The sequence below is a fragment of the Lagenorhynchus albirostris genome, chromosome 4 (assembly GCF_949774975.1).
Source record: "Lagenorhynchus albirostris chromosome 4, mLagAlb1.1, whole genome shotgun sequence".
Taxonomy (NCBI): domain Eukaryota; kingdom Metazoa; phylum Chordata; class Mammalia; order Artiodactyla; family Delphinidae; genus Lagenorhynchus; species Lagenorhynchus albirostris.
The window spans coordinates 45,396,494-45,413,195 of NC_083098.1; the positions used below are offsets into that span (position 1 = coordinate 45,396,494).

At 34.7% G+C, this 16,702-nt stretch overlaps 1 protein-coding gene across 3 annotated transcripts in view; it reads right to left on the reverse strand.

Annotated features, from left to right (window-relative positions):
- Window positions 1–9,322: 9,322 nt before the first annotated feature.
- Window positions 9,323–16,702, reverse strand: part of MRPL1 (mitochondrial ribosomal protein L1) — a 101,261-nt gene continuing 93,881 nt past the window's right edge. The window contains exons 12-13 of one of the 3 annotated variants that reach the window (XR_009540282.1): window positions 13,581–13,620; window positions 9,323–9,514 (exon numbers count right to left, since the gene is read on the reverse strand). The gene's annotated coding sequence lies outside the window, so the exon portion shown is untranslated. Of the gene's footprint in view, window positions 10,081–13,580; window positions 13,621–16,702 lie in introns of all 3 variants that reach the window. The other 2 variants (XR_009540281.1, XR_009540280.1) reach the window with 2 other exon arrangements.

Genomic DNA, 16,702 nt, shown 5'->3' on the forward strand with positions numbered 1-16,702 from the left:
CATAGGCTATTACGCAAATGCCAACATATACTCTAAGGCAGTATTCCCCAAACTGTGTTTTGCAGAACATTAGTCCCATAAGATACTCCTAAGAAAAAGAACATCCTGTGGCAAAATGTTGGGAAAAGTACTGCCCACTAGAGATTATTATACACACTAATGTATTAACATACTAAAGGCTCTGAGAAGACTGATAGTGAAGAAAACTATTTAACTTAGCATTTTCATCATATTTGACTACAGAAACCTTCCTTCTCTCCCAATAATACTTGTTAACATCTTAAGAAACACACTCAAGGAACACACTTTGAGAAGTGTTTTTCTAGGGAAATCTAATCCTTTAGTAGGATAAAAGGTCAAAGAGAATTATATCAAATGTATGGTTTTTAGGGCATATTTATAAAGAAGTTACTTTATCACTTCTGCCAAATACATATATTTTTTCCAGGTTCCTCTATGCAAGCCTAAGCATATGTGGGAGAATTTTATGCTTTTTAAAATTTAAAGTGATCAAATTAAAATAAATACCAGATTTTCCATGAGTAGCATACTATCAATGCTAAAGAACTGCTGTAAGTTCATTACAAAGAAAAATTCTTGCTTAAGTTTGAATATGGGATATCTGATGGTCTAATAAAAGATTATCCCATAAAAACAGAGTTTGAAGGACAAAAATAATTTTCCACGGCATCCATTAAAATTGAGAAGAGGCACAAATTTTTTTTTCTTATAACCTGCTTATTTAGTTAAAAAATGTGCAAGCCACTATAATTTACATTACTTATGGTGTCTTTGGTGTGTTGATTCAGAAAATGAGTCGGGTAATAACACACCTTATAAGAGGCAGCAGATGGCATAATAATTTCCCTTGCTTAGCAACTAATATGTTATCCACTATGGGCACCGTCTAGATTTCCGTACTAATGTACAGTATTAGATCATTTAACAACAGGAAGCCCCAACTCCGACAGCCAAGGGTCTAGGTATAAGAGGTGCTACATAAATAACAGCAGGCCATATCCAAACAAAGAAGTTCATACTTAAATTTTAAATTTCCTTTGGATTTAAGGTATCTTGAAATGCCATAGTTTTTAAAGCTACTTTAAAACCTGAATCATGCCATCACTTTGTATTTATGCAACATATTTACAGAAGATATATAAATTGGATCTTACTTTTCCTCAAAAAATTCCTATACGATAGATGGGGAGTTAGGAGAGGAAGGAAAAGCACCGGATATAAAATATCTGGTTCTTGAACTCACCAGCTGATTGATCTGGAGTAAATGCTTAACCTCAAGTCTCTACTTCCACATCAGTAAATTAATAGTATCAGTATCAGTATCAACACCCCTGTCGGTAACCTCACAGGGGTGTTGTGAGGACCAAAACAAAACAACAGAATATAAGCTCAATGAAGCTCAGATTTTTGTCTTTTTTGGTTTACTGCTGTATCCTTAATACCTAGAAGTATACCTGGCACATAGTAATCATTCAGTGAATGTTGTGAAAATGTTTTGAATATTATAGAGATATAATGTATTATATGTAAGGTACGATTATCACTAAACTACAGAAAGGAAAAAAGGCACAAAGAGTGTAAGAGCAAGTCACTTGCTCAAGTTATTTCTTAAGTCAGAATGGAGTTAACACTGGATTCAAGGTAGGTCTCCTGACATTTTATTTATTTGGCTATTCAACAGTTTTTTTAGAGTGTATACTACATGCCAGGCATGGTTCTAGGTACTGGATATAGAGTGGTAAAAAATATATACATGAAAGTCAGACATGGGACATAGACTGAATAAATGAACACACAAATAAATTGTAGTAAGCACTATAAAGGAAGAACAGCATCTAATGAGAAAACAACAGGGAGGGAAGGTTCCCTAATTTACAGCTAGACTATATGTTTAAGCTAAAATTTATTAACAAAACCAGGTCACTCTTTTGAGAAGATGTGTATTTTTAGAGAATGTTCATTCATTTTTACACATATCATTATTTCAAACTATCACCAAGTCAGAAGTTTATCAATATCATCAAGAATTAACCAACCGAGACAGATCTATGAAAATAGACACTTGGAGAAAACAATGACAGCATTATTCACTTACCTCTATCACTTTAGTTCTCACAACTAGAAGCCCAATGATGTCTATTGACCTTAATATTAAAACTTGGCTATGAGTCTCAAAACATGCTTTCAAAATTATAAACTATCATTAAACCAAATTCATAACATACCTTACTTTTAGTAAGCACTCTACAGGTTTTGCTGTGTTGCATTTTATTCTTTTACAATGTTGAAGGTTATCATTAGTATACCGAAACATCATTTTCCCATGGGAACAAATGTTTGTTAAATGATTAGCTAAAGCTAAATGATTAGCCAAGCTAAAGACATGTAATGAAGGCTCTGTTTCTTATTCCTTTGAATTCTCAATGAATCCATTGAGATGACTTGACAAGTCCACATGCTTTTGTAAATGGTTAACTTAGGCTTTTAATCTATGCAAAATTGCTTTCTACTTTGCAGGCAATATTGGGAGAAGAGTAAGAGTTGGAACCAACTCTTCCTTTTTAAATGAACATAAAGGGAACATTGTATTTTGAATAAAAGAACAATTGCTGGTAAATATGCTCTCTTAGCCTGACATGGTTCACAGCTAGAATTTTAAGGTCAGATATTGCCAATCATCAGTAACTTTTTTAAACTTTAAATAATAATAATAAAGGTAGAAGCATTTTACTAAACAATTTAAGACAAAAGAATAATTCAAACTTTGTGGGGAAAAATTGGGTTTATATGACAAGTTTAGTGGAAGTAGAAAAATAGACTTAAATACCCATTAAAAAAGGGTGGATAGATTTTTAAAAATCTCTTTTAAGGGAGTAAGTTTTCAAAATCTTTCTGTTCAATACAATTATTTGTTACTCTAAGAAACTATAATTTACAATCTTAAATAACTTTTACCCAGAATTATTAATTTCTTTTAAAATCAACTTTACTGAGGTATAATTTATATTTTAAAAAGTACCCATTTAAAGTATACAGTCAGTTCTTCTATAACTCAGCCCAAGTATTCCTAAAAATCATAGTGCTATAAACATCCCCTCAATAAAAAATAAAGGACCCGGGGGGAAATGGGGTTAGAAGAATAATGAAAACTATGTCATTCACACACACACACACACACACACACACACACACACACACACAAGAAGAGGAGGAGAGAAAGGGGGAGGGGAGAGGGAGGGGTAAGCGGGGGAGGAGGAGGAGGAGAAAAACAAAGATATTACCTAATAAAAATGTAGCACACTTCAACAACTTTAAACCAACTAGAACTAAAAGACATTTACAAGGACTTCCCTGGTGGTCCAGCAGTTAAGACTCTGCACTCCCAATGCAGGGGCCCAAGGTTCGATCCCTGTTCAGGGAACCAGATCCCGCATGCCACATCTAAGAGCCTGCATGCCACAACCAAAGATCCCACAGGATGCAAGGAAGATCCCGCACATGGCAACGAAGATCCCACATGTCACAACTAAAGACCTGGCACAGCCTAATAAATAGATACTTTTTTTTAAAAAAAAGACATTTACAGAACACTCTATTCAACAATTGGAGAATACACATTCTTCTCAAGTGCACGTAGAACATTCTCTAGGATAGACCGTATGCTGGGCCATAAAACAAACCTCAATAAATGTAAAAGGATTGAAATCATACCAAATATGTTCTCCAACTACCACAATTGAGTGAAATTATAAATTAATAACAAACAAATATGGGAAATTAACAAAGATATAGAAATTAAATAACACACTACTAAATAACCAATGGGTCAAAGAAGAAATCACAATGGAAATTAAAAAATACTTTGAGATGAATGAAAATGAAAACATAGCATACTAAAACTTATGGAATGCAGCTAAAGCAAAATTTTAGTTTTAAATGGCTACACTAAAAAATAAAAAGGATATCAAATCAATAACCTAAACTTACACCTTAAGACACTAGAAGAAGAAGAGTAAATTAAATCTAAAGCAAGCAGAAGGAAGGAAATGATAGATTAGAGTAGTAATAAATCAAATAGAGAATAGAAAAACAATAGATACAACTAATAAAACCAAACATTGGTTCTCTGAAAAAGTCGACAAAATTGAAAAACTTTAAACTAGATTCTCCAAGCAAAGAAAAGAGAAGACTCAAATTACTAAAATCAGGAATGAAGGGGGAGACATAATTTCTGACCATACAGAAAAGGATAGTAAGGAAATACTATGAACAAATGTATGGCAACAAATTAGGTAACGTAGATAGACAACTTCCTAGAAGGACACAAACTACCAAAACTAACTTAAGAAGAAAAAGAAAATCCAAATAGACCTAGAAAAAGTGAAGATATTAAATTAGAAATAAAAAATCACCCAGAAGAAAAGCTGAGACCCAGATAGCTTCACTGGTTAATTCAAATATTTTTTAAAAAAACAACTCTTCACAAACTATTGTAAAAATAGAAGAGTGAGCATTTCCCAACTCATCCTATGAGGACAGTGTTACCCCAATACCAAAACCACACAAAGATTTCACAAGAAAGAAAACTATACAGCAATATTTCTTACGAATATAGAAGCAAAATTGCTCAACACAATACTAGCAAACTTAATCCAGCAATATACAAAAAGGATCATACAATATAACCAAGGGTTTATCTCAAAAATGCAAGGTTGATTTAACATCCAAAAATCAATTAATATATCATGTCAATAGAACAAAGGACAATTCCCACAGAATCTTCCAAATAGATGCAAAACAAACATTTTTAAAAATTCAACATTTCATGATAAAAATATTCAACAAACTAAGAATAGAAGGAAACTTCCTCAACATGATAAAGGGCATCTACAAAATCCCTCAGGTAATCAAACTTAATGATGAAAAATTGAGTGCTTTCCTTTTAATATCAGAAACAAGGCAAGGATGTCCTTTCTTGACATTTCTATTCAATATTGCACTGGAGTTTCTAGCCAGACAGATTATGGGGAAAAAATGAAATAAAAGGCATCCAGATTGGAAAAAAAGAAGCAAAACTATATCCATTCACAGATGACATAATCTTGAATACAGAAAATCCTGAGGAATACACACACACGCACACACACACACAATTAAGAGTAATAATTGAGTTCAACAAGGTTGCTGGATACAAGAACAATACACAGAAGTCAACTGAAGGTCTATACAATACCAATGAACAATCCAAAAATGAAATTGAGAAAATAATTCCATTTATAACAACATCAAAAAGAAGAAAATACTTATGAATAAATTTAACAAAAGTGAAAGACTTGTATGCTAAAACTACAACATATCACTGAAGAAAATAAAGAAGACCTAAACAAATGGAAAGGTATCCTGTGTTCATGGATAGAAAAACTTAATATTATCAAGATAGCAATACTCCTCAAATTGATCTAAAAATTCAACACAATCTCTAGCAAAACTCCATCTGAGGAGAAAAAGGACATCTTTAGCCATCAGGGAAATGCAAATCAAAACCACAATGAGATACCAATTCACATCCACTAGGATGGCTACAATCAAGAAGACAGATAATAACAAGTGTTGGTAAGGATGTGGAGAAATTGGAGCCCTCACACACTGCTGATGGGAATATAATTTGATGCAGCCACTTTGGAAAACAACCTGGTATGTCCTCCAAAGATTAAACACAGAGTTAACATTTGACCCAGAATTCCACTGCTCGGTATATATACTAGGCAAAATGAAAACATATGTCTGCACAGAACTTGTACCCAAATAACATAGCACCATTGTTCACAATAGCCAAGCAATGGAAATAATCCAAATGTCCACCAATTGATGAATGGATAAACAAAGTGTGATGTAGCCATACAATAGAATATTATTCAACAATAAAAATAAATGAAGCATTGATACATGCTACATAGATGAACCTTGAAAACATGTTAAGTGAAAGAAGCCAGTCACCAAAGACCACAAATTACATGATTCCATTTATATGAAATGTCCAGAATTGGCAAATTTATAGAGATATGAAGTAGTTTAGTTGATGCCTGGTACTAGGGAAGGGTATGTGGGGAAAATGAAGAGTGACTGGATAGATTCCTTTTTGGGGTTATGAAACTGTTCTCAAATTCATTATGGTGATGGTTGTACAACTCTGAATATACTAAATTAAACAAAACAAACAACCCTGAGTGTATGCTTTAAATGGGTGAATTACATGGTATGTGAAAATTCCAATTAAAAATAAAATGCACAAACAACAGAGAAAAACCAGTGAAATTCAAGCTGAGTTTTTTAAAAAGATCAATAAAATAATAAACTAGCTTAGAAGAATCAAGAAAAAAATAAAGACATGAATTACCAGTATAAAAATGAAAGAGGGATATCACCATAGATTCCATATATATTAAAAGAGTCAAAGAGAAATGTTTTAAACATATTTATTGCAATAAATTTGACAACTTATAAGAAACAGACCAAGTCCTTGATAGCCAAAATTTACAAAACCAAAACTGGCAAAAAAAAAAAAAAAAAATTAAATACCTGAATAGCCCTATATCATCTGAATAAATGAAATAACTTAAAATCTTCCAACAAAAAATACCCTAATTCCATATGCATTCACTGGTGGATTTTATCCAACATTTGAGGAAGATATAATAGTTGTCTTAGAGAAAGTTTCAGAAAATAGAGGGAATACTTCTCAACTTATTATGAGTCCACCACTACTCTGACACCAAAAGTAAAGCTATCACAAGAAAAGAAAATTAAAAACCAATCTCTCTCCTGAGCCTAGTTGGAAAAGCTCCTAAAAAAATATTATCAAATCTAACTTAGCAACATATAAAAAGGATAATGCATCATGACCAAGTGGGATTTACCCCAGTAACAGAAAGTTGGTCTAACCTTTTAAAAATAATCAATGAAATTCACCATGTTAACAAACTAAAAAAGGAAATCCACGTGGTTTTCTAAATAGATTCAGAAAAAGCACTTGATAAAATTTAACACCTACTCAGGAACAACAACGACAACCAAAAACTCTCATCAAATTAGGCATAGAAAGGAATTTCCTCAAACTTTTTCTTGCTGAGAGCCATTGAAGGAGATTTAAATAAGTTGAGAGATATACCAGTCATGGATTAGAAGACTCAGTATTGTTAAGGTACCAGTTCTCTCTAAATTAGAATATAGTAGATTCAATGAAATCTCAATCAAAATCCCAGAAGACCTTGTGGTAGAAATTGACAAGTTGATTCTAAAAAAATTTTTCTTTTCTTGGCTGCGCTGCACAGCTTGCGGGATCTTAGTTCCCCAACTAGGGACCGAACATGGGCCACTGCAGTGAAAGCGTCAAATCCTAACCACTGGACCGCCAGGGAATTCCCTGATTCTAAAATGTAGGTAGAAATACAAATGATATAAAACAGCCAGAACAAATATTTTAAAAAAAGAACAAAGTTGGCGTGCTTATATTTTCTGACTTCAAGACTTACCATAAATTACAGTTATTAGGACAATGTGGTAGTAGTATGATGATAGACAAATAGACCAGTGGAACAAAATAGAGAGTTCAAAAATAAACCTACACATATATGGTTAATAAATTTTTGACCAAGGTGCAGAGTCTAGGGAAACAGTCTTTTCAACAAATGGTGCTGGGGCAACTGGATATCAGTATGGAACAAATATACTCCCTTCATGACATCATGCAAAAAATTTATTTGAAATAAATCATAAACCTAAAAGTAAAGGCTAAAACTTATTAACCTTATAAAAGACATGTAATAGAGGAAAATACAGAAGAAAAATTTTGCAACTTTTGTGAGGGAAAAGATATATTAGGACACAGAAAGCTCTAACCATACAATAAATATTAATTAAATAGTCTTTATGAAAATTATAAAATTCTGCTCTTTGAAAGACACAACTAAGAAAATGAAGTCAGCCCTCAGCTGGAAGAAGATATTTGCAATACATATATTTGACAAAGGGCTTGAAACCAGATAATATAAAGTAACCTTACAATTCAAAAAGAAGACAAACAATCCAACTTTTCAAAAGATCGGAAGATTTGAATAGACACTTTGTACTAATTACCAAAGGAGATAGAAGAACAGTTAATTAGCACATAAAAAGATGCTTAGCATCATTAGTCACTAGGGAAATGCAAGTTAAAATCACAATGAGATATCACTACACACCCGCTAGAATAGCTAAAATTAAACATTAAAAATCCAACTTTTCCCAAGGATATGAAGCAATTTCAACTTTCAGACATTGCTGTTGGGGGTATAAAATAGTACAAACACTTTGGAGACCTATTTGGTTGTTTCTTATGAAAGCTGTTACCATATGACCTAGCAGTTCCATTATTAATCCAAGGGAGAAGAAAGCAAATGTCCACCAAAAAAAAGCTTGTACTTTAATGTTCAGAGAAGTTTTATTCATAATAACCACAAACTGGAAACAACACAAATACCCATCAACAGGTGAATGAATGGATAAATACATTTGGCGTATCTATACAATGGAATATATTTCAGCAATAGAAAAGAATGATCTATTTGATACATGCAGCAATGTGGATGAATTTTAAAATATTAAAACATATACATAACAGTGTATGATCCATCCATATGAAATTCTACAGCAAGCGAAACTATACTGACAGAACACAAATCTACTGTTGCTTGGAGCTGAAGGCAAGAATCAGTACAAAGTGTATAAGTAAACTTTTGGGGGTGATGGAAATTTTCTGTATCTTGATTTTCACCATGGTAACATGGATGCGAACTTTTGTCATACTAGGTGAACTATACAATCAGTTCTACTACAATGTTTTCAAAAATGCAAACTTGTTTTAACACGATAACAAAAATTTTTAGTATTAACTTGACTTTTGATTTTACATGTGATTTCATCCACTAAAAATACGAGATGAACACAGAAAGCTGCACACAACTGAAATAAGCCAAGTATAAGTATATACCAGGCCAACCTTTGTGCTATTTTCCTTCATTTTACTTCAAACTGTTATAAACCCCACCATACACTGTTTTTTTTTTTTTTTTTTTTTTTTGTTTTATTTCATATTAATTTATTCCTTCTACACCCTCTTCCATTACATGGATCTGAGTTTTTTTTTTATTTATTTATTTTATTATTTTTTTTATTTTTTTTTATTTATTTATTTTTTTTTTATTTTTTTTTATTTTTTTTTACATCTTTATTGGGGTATAATTGCTTTACAATGGTGCATACACTGTTATTACATTTGCTTTTAAAAGGTAATTTTTTTAAAAGAAAGGATAAAAATCAGAAAAGCATTTTTCATAGTTTCCCACAAATTTTCCATTTCTGGCATTCTTCATTCATTTGTATAGAACTGGGTTTATACTGGTATCAGTTTTCTTCCTCTAGAAGGACTTCCTTTAACACTTCTTGTAATTCAGGTCTGCTGGAAATAAATTTTCTGTGTTTTATTTGTCAAAAAAGTCTTTATGCTTCTCTCATTTTTGAAGGATATTTTCACTTGACATAGAATTCTACATTAACTTTTTTTTTTTTTTTTGGCGGTACATGGGCCTCTCACTGTTCTGGCCTCTCCTGTTGCGGAGCACAGGCTCCAGACGCGCAGGCTCAGTGGTCATGGCTCACAGGCCTAGCCGCTCCGCGGCATGTGGGATCTTCCCGGACCAGGGCACGAACCCATGTCCCCTGCATCGGCAGGCGGACTCTCAACCACTGCGCCACCAGGGAAGCCCTACATTAACTTTTTTTTAAGCATGTTAAAGTTATCATTCCATTCCCTATTTGGCTTGCATTATTTCTGACAAGAAATCAGTAATTCTTATCTTGGTACCCCTGTATTTAATGTTTCTTTTTCTCTCTGGCTGCTTTTGAGTTTTATGTTACCACTGGTTCTCAACAAATTGAATATGATATGCCTTAGAATGGTTTTCCTTTCAATTATCCTGCTTGAAGTTCGTCTACTTAGATTTAGAAATCATAGTTTTCATCCTGTTTGTTAAAAATTAAACCATTATTACTTCAAATATATATTTTCTGGCTCCACTCCCTTGCCCTTTTCAGATACTCCAATTACACGTACATTAGATCACTTTGAATATTCCTCAGATCACTGAGGATCTGGTCTTTTATTACTATTTTCATTCTGTACCTCAATTTGTATAGTTCCTATTGCAGTATCTTTAAGTCATGTTTCTTCTGCAGTGGCTATAGGTGTTAATCCATTGGTGAATTTTCCGTTCAGATACTGCATTTCCAAATTGCATTGCACCTCTAAAGCTCCCTTTGCCTTCTTTAATGTCTTCCATTTCTCTCCTCATTATGCTCGTGTTTTTCATTATATATGTGTACATATTTACTATAGTTGTTTTAAAGCCCTCTCAGCTACTTAATTCATCTCCATAATTTCTGAGTTTCTATTGACTGATTTTCTTCCTTACATATTCCTTCCTTTTTGCATGTCATAATTTTTATTGGGTACCAGACACCATAAAAGTTATGTTTTTAAAATTTTGGATTTTGTTTTCTGCATTTAGAGAGTGTTGAATTTGGCAGGCAGTTAACTTCCTTGCCAGTCAATTTGATCCTTCTGAGGTTGTTTTTAAAGTGTTATTGGTGGTCCAGAGTAGCCTCTACTCTAGAGCTCTTTTAGCCCTATTTGAAGGCACAATTCTGGGGTATCTACTGAATGCCCAGGATTTTCAATAATGTCTTGCCACTCTGGTGGTCAAAACTCAAATGTCTCTCAGCCACATATAAGTTCTGGGAATTGTTCAACTTAAAGCTCCCCAATAATTGCATTTAGTCTAGCCTTGTGGCATTTCAATCTATGCAGGCCCATCTTAGCACAGAACAGAAGTCTCAATGAACCCTCCTGCAGTGTCCTGGAGCTTCCCTGCATAGCGCCTACATCTCTGGTGTCATGCCTCACAAACTGAAGCTGCCACAGCCTCCCCCAAATCTGATCTCAGTGACTTCTATAAAGAGACCACCATGCTTTCCTTGGTTTCCCTCTTCCTGTGCAGGGTCTGGAAAGTGACATCAGGCAGAATGCTGAGGCTTTTGTACAACTTGTTTCCATCCATTCAGAGAACACACACCCATACTGCATGTTTTCAAAGGTCAGCAAACAGTAGCTTCAAATATTTCTGTCCAGTTTTCTAGCTGTTCACAGGTAGAGGGCAAGTCTGGTATATGTTATTCCATTATGGGCAGAAAAGGAAAGCTAGAATTGTTTTTTTAACCTAGTTTGAGCTATTTACATGTTGAGGCTCACATATTATCCTAGTATTTATGATGACAGCAGTTGATTGTACCTTCGTTTTATAAAATAATTTCATTTACATTACCTGAGTAGTTTTCACAACACTTTGAGTTAATAAAGGTGACCTTTCTTATGATTGTGTTATAGTCAAAACGATTGAGGCTCACAAGGCAAGTGAATGCTCAAGGTAACATACTTAGTAAGGGTTGGAGCCGGGAATATGACATTAGCATAAACTACTACTGCTAAAACTTATCTCCTGGTTTCATCTATATCACCAAACTCTTCTATTTTTCATCCATCCTTCCTTCCTTCTTTATCCCCTTCAGGTTTTTTTTTTTAATTTTTTTAACATCTTTATTGGGGTATAATTGCTTTACAATGGTGTGTTAGTTTCTGCTTTATAACAAAGTGAGTCAGTTATACATATACATATGTTCCCATATCTCTTTCCTCTTGCGTCTCCCTCCCACCCTCCCTATCCCACCCCTCCAGGCGGTCACAAAGCACCGAGCTGATCTCCCTGTGCTATGCGGCTGCTTCCCACTAGCTATCTACCTTACGTTTGGTAGTGTATATATGTCCATGCCTCTCTCTCACTTTGTCACAGCTTACCCTTCCCCCTCCCCATAACCTCAAGTCCGTTCTCCAGTAGGTCTGTGTCTTTATTCCTGTCTTACCCCTAGGTTCTTCATGACATTTTTTTTTCTTAAATTCCATATATATGTGTTAGCATACGGTATTTGTCTTTCTCTTTCTGACTTACTTCACTCTGTATAACAGACTCTAAGTCTATCCACCTCATTACAAATAGCTCAATTTCGTTTCTTTTTATGGCTGAGTAATAGTCCATTGTATATATGTGCCACATCTTCTTTATCCATTCATCTGATGATGGGCTCTTAGGTTGTTTCCATCTCCGGGCTATTGTAAATAGAGCTGCAATGAATATTTTGGTACATGACTCTTTTTGAATTTTGGTTTTCTCAGGGTATATGCCCAGTAGTGGGATTGCTGGGTCATATGGTAGTTCTATGTGTAGTTTTTTAAGGAACCTCCATACTATTCTCCATAGTGGCTGAACCAATTCACATTCCCACCAGCAGTGCAAGAGTGTTCCCTTTTCTCCACACCCTCTCCAGCATTTATTGTTTCTAGATTTTTTGATGATGGCCATTCTGACTGGTGTGAGATGATATTTCATTGTAGTTTTGATTTGCATTTCTCTAATGATTAATGATGTTGAGCATTCTTTCATATGTTTGTTGGCAGTCTGTATATCTTCTTTGGAGAAATGTCTATTTAGGTCTTCTGCCCATTTTTGGATTGGGTTGTTTGTTTTTTTGTTATTGAGCTGCATGAGCTGCTTGTAAATTAATCCTTTGTCAGTTGCTTCATTTGTAAATATTTTCTCCCATTCTGAGGGTTGTCCTTCGGTCTTGTTTATGGTTTCCTTTGCTGTGCAAAAGCTTTGAAGTTTCATTAGGTCCCATTTGTTTAGTTTTGTTTTTATTTCCATTTCTCTAGGAGGTGGGTCAAAAAGGATCTTGCTGTGATTTATGTCATAGAATGTTCTGCCTATGTTTTCCTCTAAGAGTTTGATAGTTTCTGGCCTTACATTTAGGTCTTTAATCCATTTTGAGCTTATTTTTGTGTATGGTGTTAGGGAGTGATCTAATCTCATACTTTTATGGTGTTAGGGAGTGATCTAATCTCTACTCTCAGTACCTGTCCAGTTTTCCCAGCACCACTTATTGAAGAGGCTGTCCTTTCTCCACTGTACATTCCTGCCTCCTTTATCAAAGATAAGGTGACCATATGTGCGTGGGTTTGTCTCTGGGCTTTCTGTCCTGTTCCATTGATCTACCTTTCTGTTTTTGTGCCAGTACCATACTGTCTTGATTCCCTTCAGGTTTTAATTATCTCTCATCTTAGGTTTTAATCATCAGCTTTATCATTTTAGCATAGTCAAAATTTTTAAAGAAGCAAGTTATTCTCTAACATATCGCTTTGAAAAATGCTACTTTGTAGTTCACTACCATAAATTAATTTTAATTTTAATTTCAAGTGGCAAGCTATAATCAATATATATCACACCATAACCAATATACTCCCAAACCACAGAGGCCTCTAAAGGTCTCCCTAACCCCCAAACTGTCAGTATTCACGTGTAACCCTGTATCTGCATCATCTTTCCTCCTCTTTCAAGTCATTTCCCCTAACTTACTTTGACCTATGAAGCTGCAGCAAACTTCTCAGAATTTTTCCTAGTCCAAAAGAAAACAAAAATCAATTAAATATTAAAATAGAAAGGAAAACAAAAAATTTTAAACAAGAATAAAATAAAAGTAAGCCAGCTCCTCAGTTAGCATGACTAAGTAATAGATTTAAATGACAGCTTTCTAAGAATGAGTCACATTTCTCTCAGTATAATATAGGGCCAACCAACAATGGCAATACTTAAGAAAATTTTAAGACTCAGCTGATCACCTTGTACCTTGAGGTACAAGATGAAAAGAGTGTTTTAATCTTCCATCACACTTCTATTCAACAGTGTGACTACGTGGAGCACTGTACTGAGAAAAAAAAATCTGAGACCACATAGAAATCAGTGGGAGAACATACTGTGAGTCACGTCATCTGTCACAGTCTGCCTGGTTGGAAACAAGGGATGACAAAATGTGAGCCAGGTATTTGCAGTCTCCAGTCTAGGGTAAGAGTACTAATATTTGAAATTGCATAATATACCAGGAACAATAATTTTAAAACCTTAAACACCTAATTTTACCAAACATGGGATTTAGATATAAAGAAGGGGTAATGTTCAAAACTAGGTTCTAGAGTCTGATGGAGGGCCCTTTATTACATAGGATAATCCAAACCAAATTAATCCTTTCCCCAGAAGATAGGAACTTGTTGGAGTCAGAGAATAACAGATTTCTTCCATCTCTTTTAATTTTTTAAAGAAAAAGTTATTTTATAAATCCCATAAAACTCTAGATCACCTGATAATTTTTTGTGGGGGGGGAACAAAATAGAGGCTTTAACCAAACAGCAGTAAAGGTACAAGGGGCTGGAAGGCCTGAGGGGGCACAAGGCAGGAGGAGCCAGGAAGGTGGTGACCCTTGGAAGGAGGGAGGCACTGGGCCTCTCCTGGGAAAACTATCTGACTCTTGTGGCTCCTGTCCCAGCCTCTGCCCAGATCACCAGCCCAGATGCAAGGGACAAGCCCTTGTATTGTGCTTCTCAGGTGATCCCTTTTTCCAAAGGGCATGTGGGCCCCAATACAGAGAGAGGGTAATGAAGAAGGGCAGGAGTGCTGACATGCCAGCAACCCCTCACCTCTAGGGCAGGTCTGCCCAGCCTGGGCCTTGCCCGACCTCAGAGCCAACTTCAGTCACTGGGGAGTGACACCCTACATTCTGTCTTCCCCACTAATGGGATTTTTACATTCTTCAAAAATTACTGGACCACGTCACGTTCAGCAAAATGGTTAAAATGAAAAAGATAAACCAATTATCGGCAAGGATATAGATCAGTGGGAACTCTCACACACCGTTGGAAGTTATATTGGTACAACTACTTTGGAAGACTGTGAAGCATTATCTGCTATAAATGAACATATACCTAACTTATGATCCAGCAATTCTGCTCTTAGGTATATATCTAAGGGAAATGCATACATATGTTCACCAAAAGAAGTGAACAAGAATGTTAATAAACAGCATTATTTGTAAAATCCCTAAAATCTCCCCCCAAAAACTGTATAAGAATGTTCAGAATAGCATTATTTGTAATACCTCAAACTGTAAAGAATCCACACGTCCATCAACAGCAGAATGGATAAATTGTGATATATTCACACAATGGAATATTAAAACAGCAATGAGAATTAATAAAATATAAATACATACAACATGGATGAGTTTCATAAACATACTGAGTGAACCTGGGCCTCCCCCAAAAAATGCATATGGTAATTATTATTCCATTTACATAAAGTTCAAAAAGAGGAATAACAAATACATGTTTTTAGAAGTCATGATAGTGGTTACCTTGAAGAGGAGTATTTTTCAAGGAGGGAACAAAGGGGTTTCTGGGGTACTGGTATTATCTACTTCTTGACCTATATGCTAGGTACATGTTTACTTTAGGAAAATTCATCAAGTTGTTCATAGTTATGAATTTGTGCTGTAAGTCAATAAAAAGTTTCCTTAAAATTACTGGGCAATACCAACAATATACAGCTACATAGGAGAGCTAGAACTTGAATCCTTATAGTTTGTCCCTAGGGTCTGTGCTCTTAACCACTATACTATTTTAGCAATCTACCTTAAAGAAGTACTTGCTAATACTATCTATTTCTAAATATGAAAAACCTACATATATCAACAGGCAATTAACTGTAACTGTAGGAACATAATTTGTACAAGTATAGAAGATCCACATGGAGCCATAAGGGAGGCTGATTGGGAGAATCATAGAAGTTTTGCTGTATCTGATTTAAACTTTTTACCATGGGCATCTGTTCATGTGTTCCTATTTATGTTTAATAAAATGAAATTGACATTTCTCCCCTCCAAAAAATAAATGGGCAACATTTTTTTTGCATTCAAAGAATATTTGCTATGTATATAAAAATACTTTGAGTAACAAAGTAAATGTTTTTAGTTCACAGAAATACATTGATTTCATAGAAATCATAGGAAGAGACATTTAATAAATATTCAAGGAATGAATGACGCTTAGAGATTCGTTGACCCTCCTATCATTGCTATTAATTCCTCCTAGTCATTCATCAGAGATAGTGATGTGGTATAGTGGGCATCTATTTGTCTTGCCTGCCCAGCACCCAGTGAGCCCCTTCTTTTGGTAAAGGCATTTCAATATTCCCCCTGGGCAATTTCTTCTACCCTACTGCATGCAGTTTTGGTGAGATTATCCATTCTGCCTTCTCCTGACCAAGGAGTGGGCGCGTAAACTAAACTAGGCCAAACAGACTCTTTCTCCTTAAAATTTAAATCTTGAGTAGAGTGACACAAGGTCAGAAAACAAATTCATCTTGACAGTAGCTCTCTGAAGAAGCTGTCCATTGGTTCCTGCTACTTAGATGCCTTAAGCTGCACTGCTTCCTATCCTTTCCAAGTACCAGTTGTTTAACTTTTCCTTAGATTCTGTGAATCACGACATATCCTTACATTACATTTCTTCTCTGGTTAATTTCTGTTGACTGTAACTGAGGAAACACTGAAACAGTTGGATGTAAATATATTCAATAAAAAGGTTACTACAACTTTGCAAGAAAGTCCATAGTATTTAACTTTTGCTTAACTTTTTGCCAGAATTTGT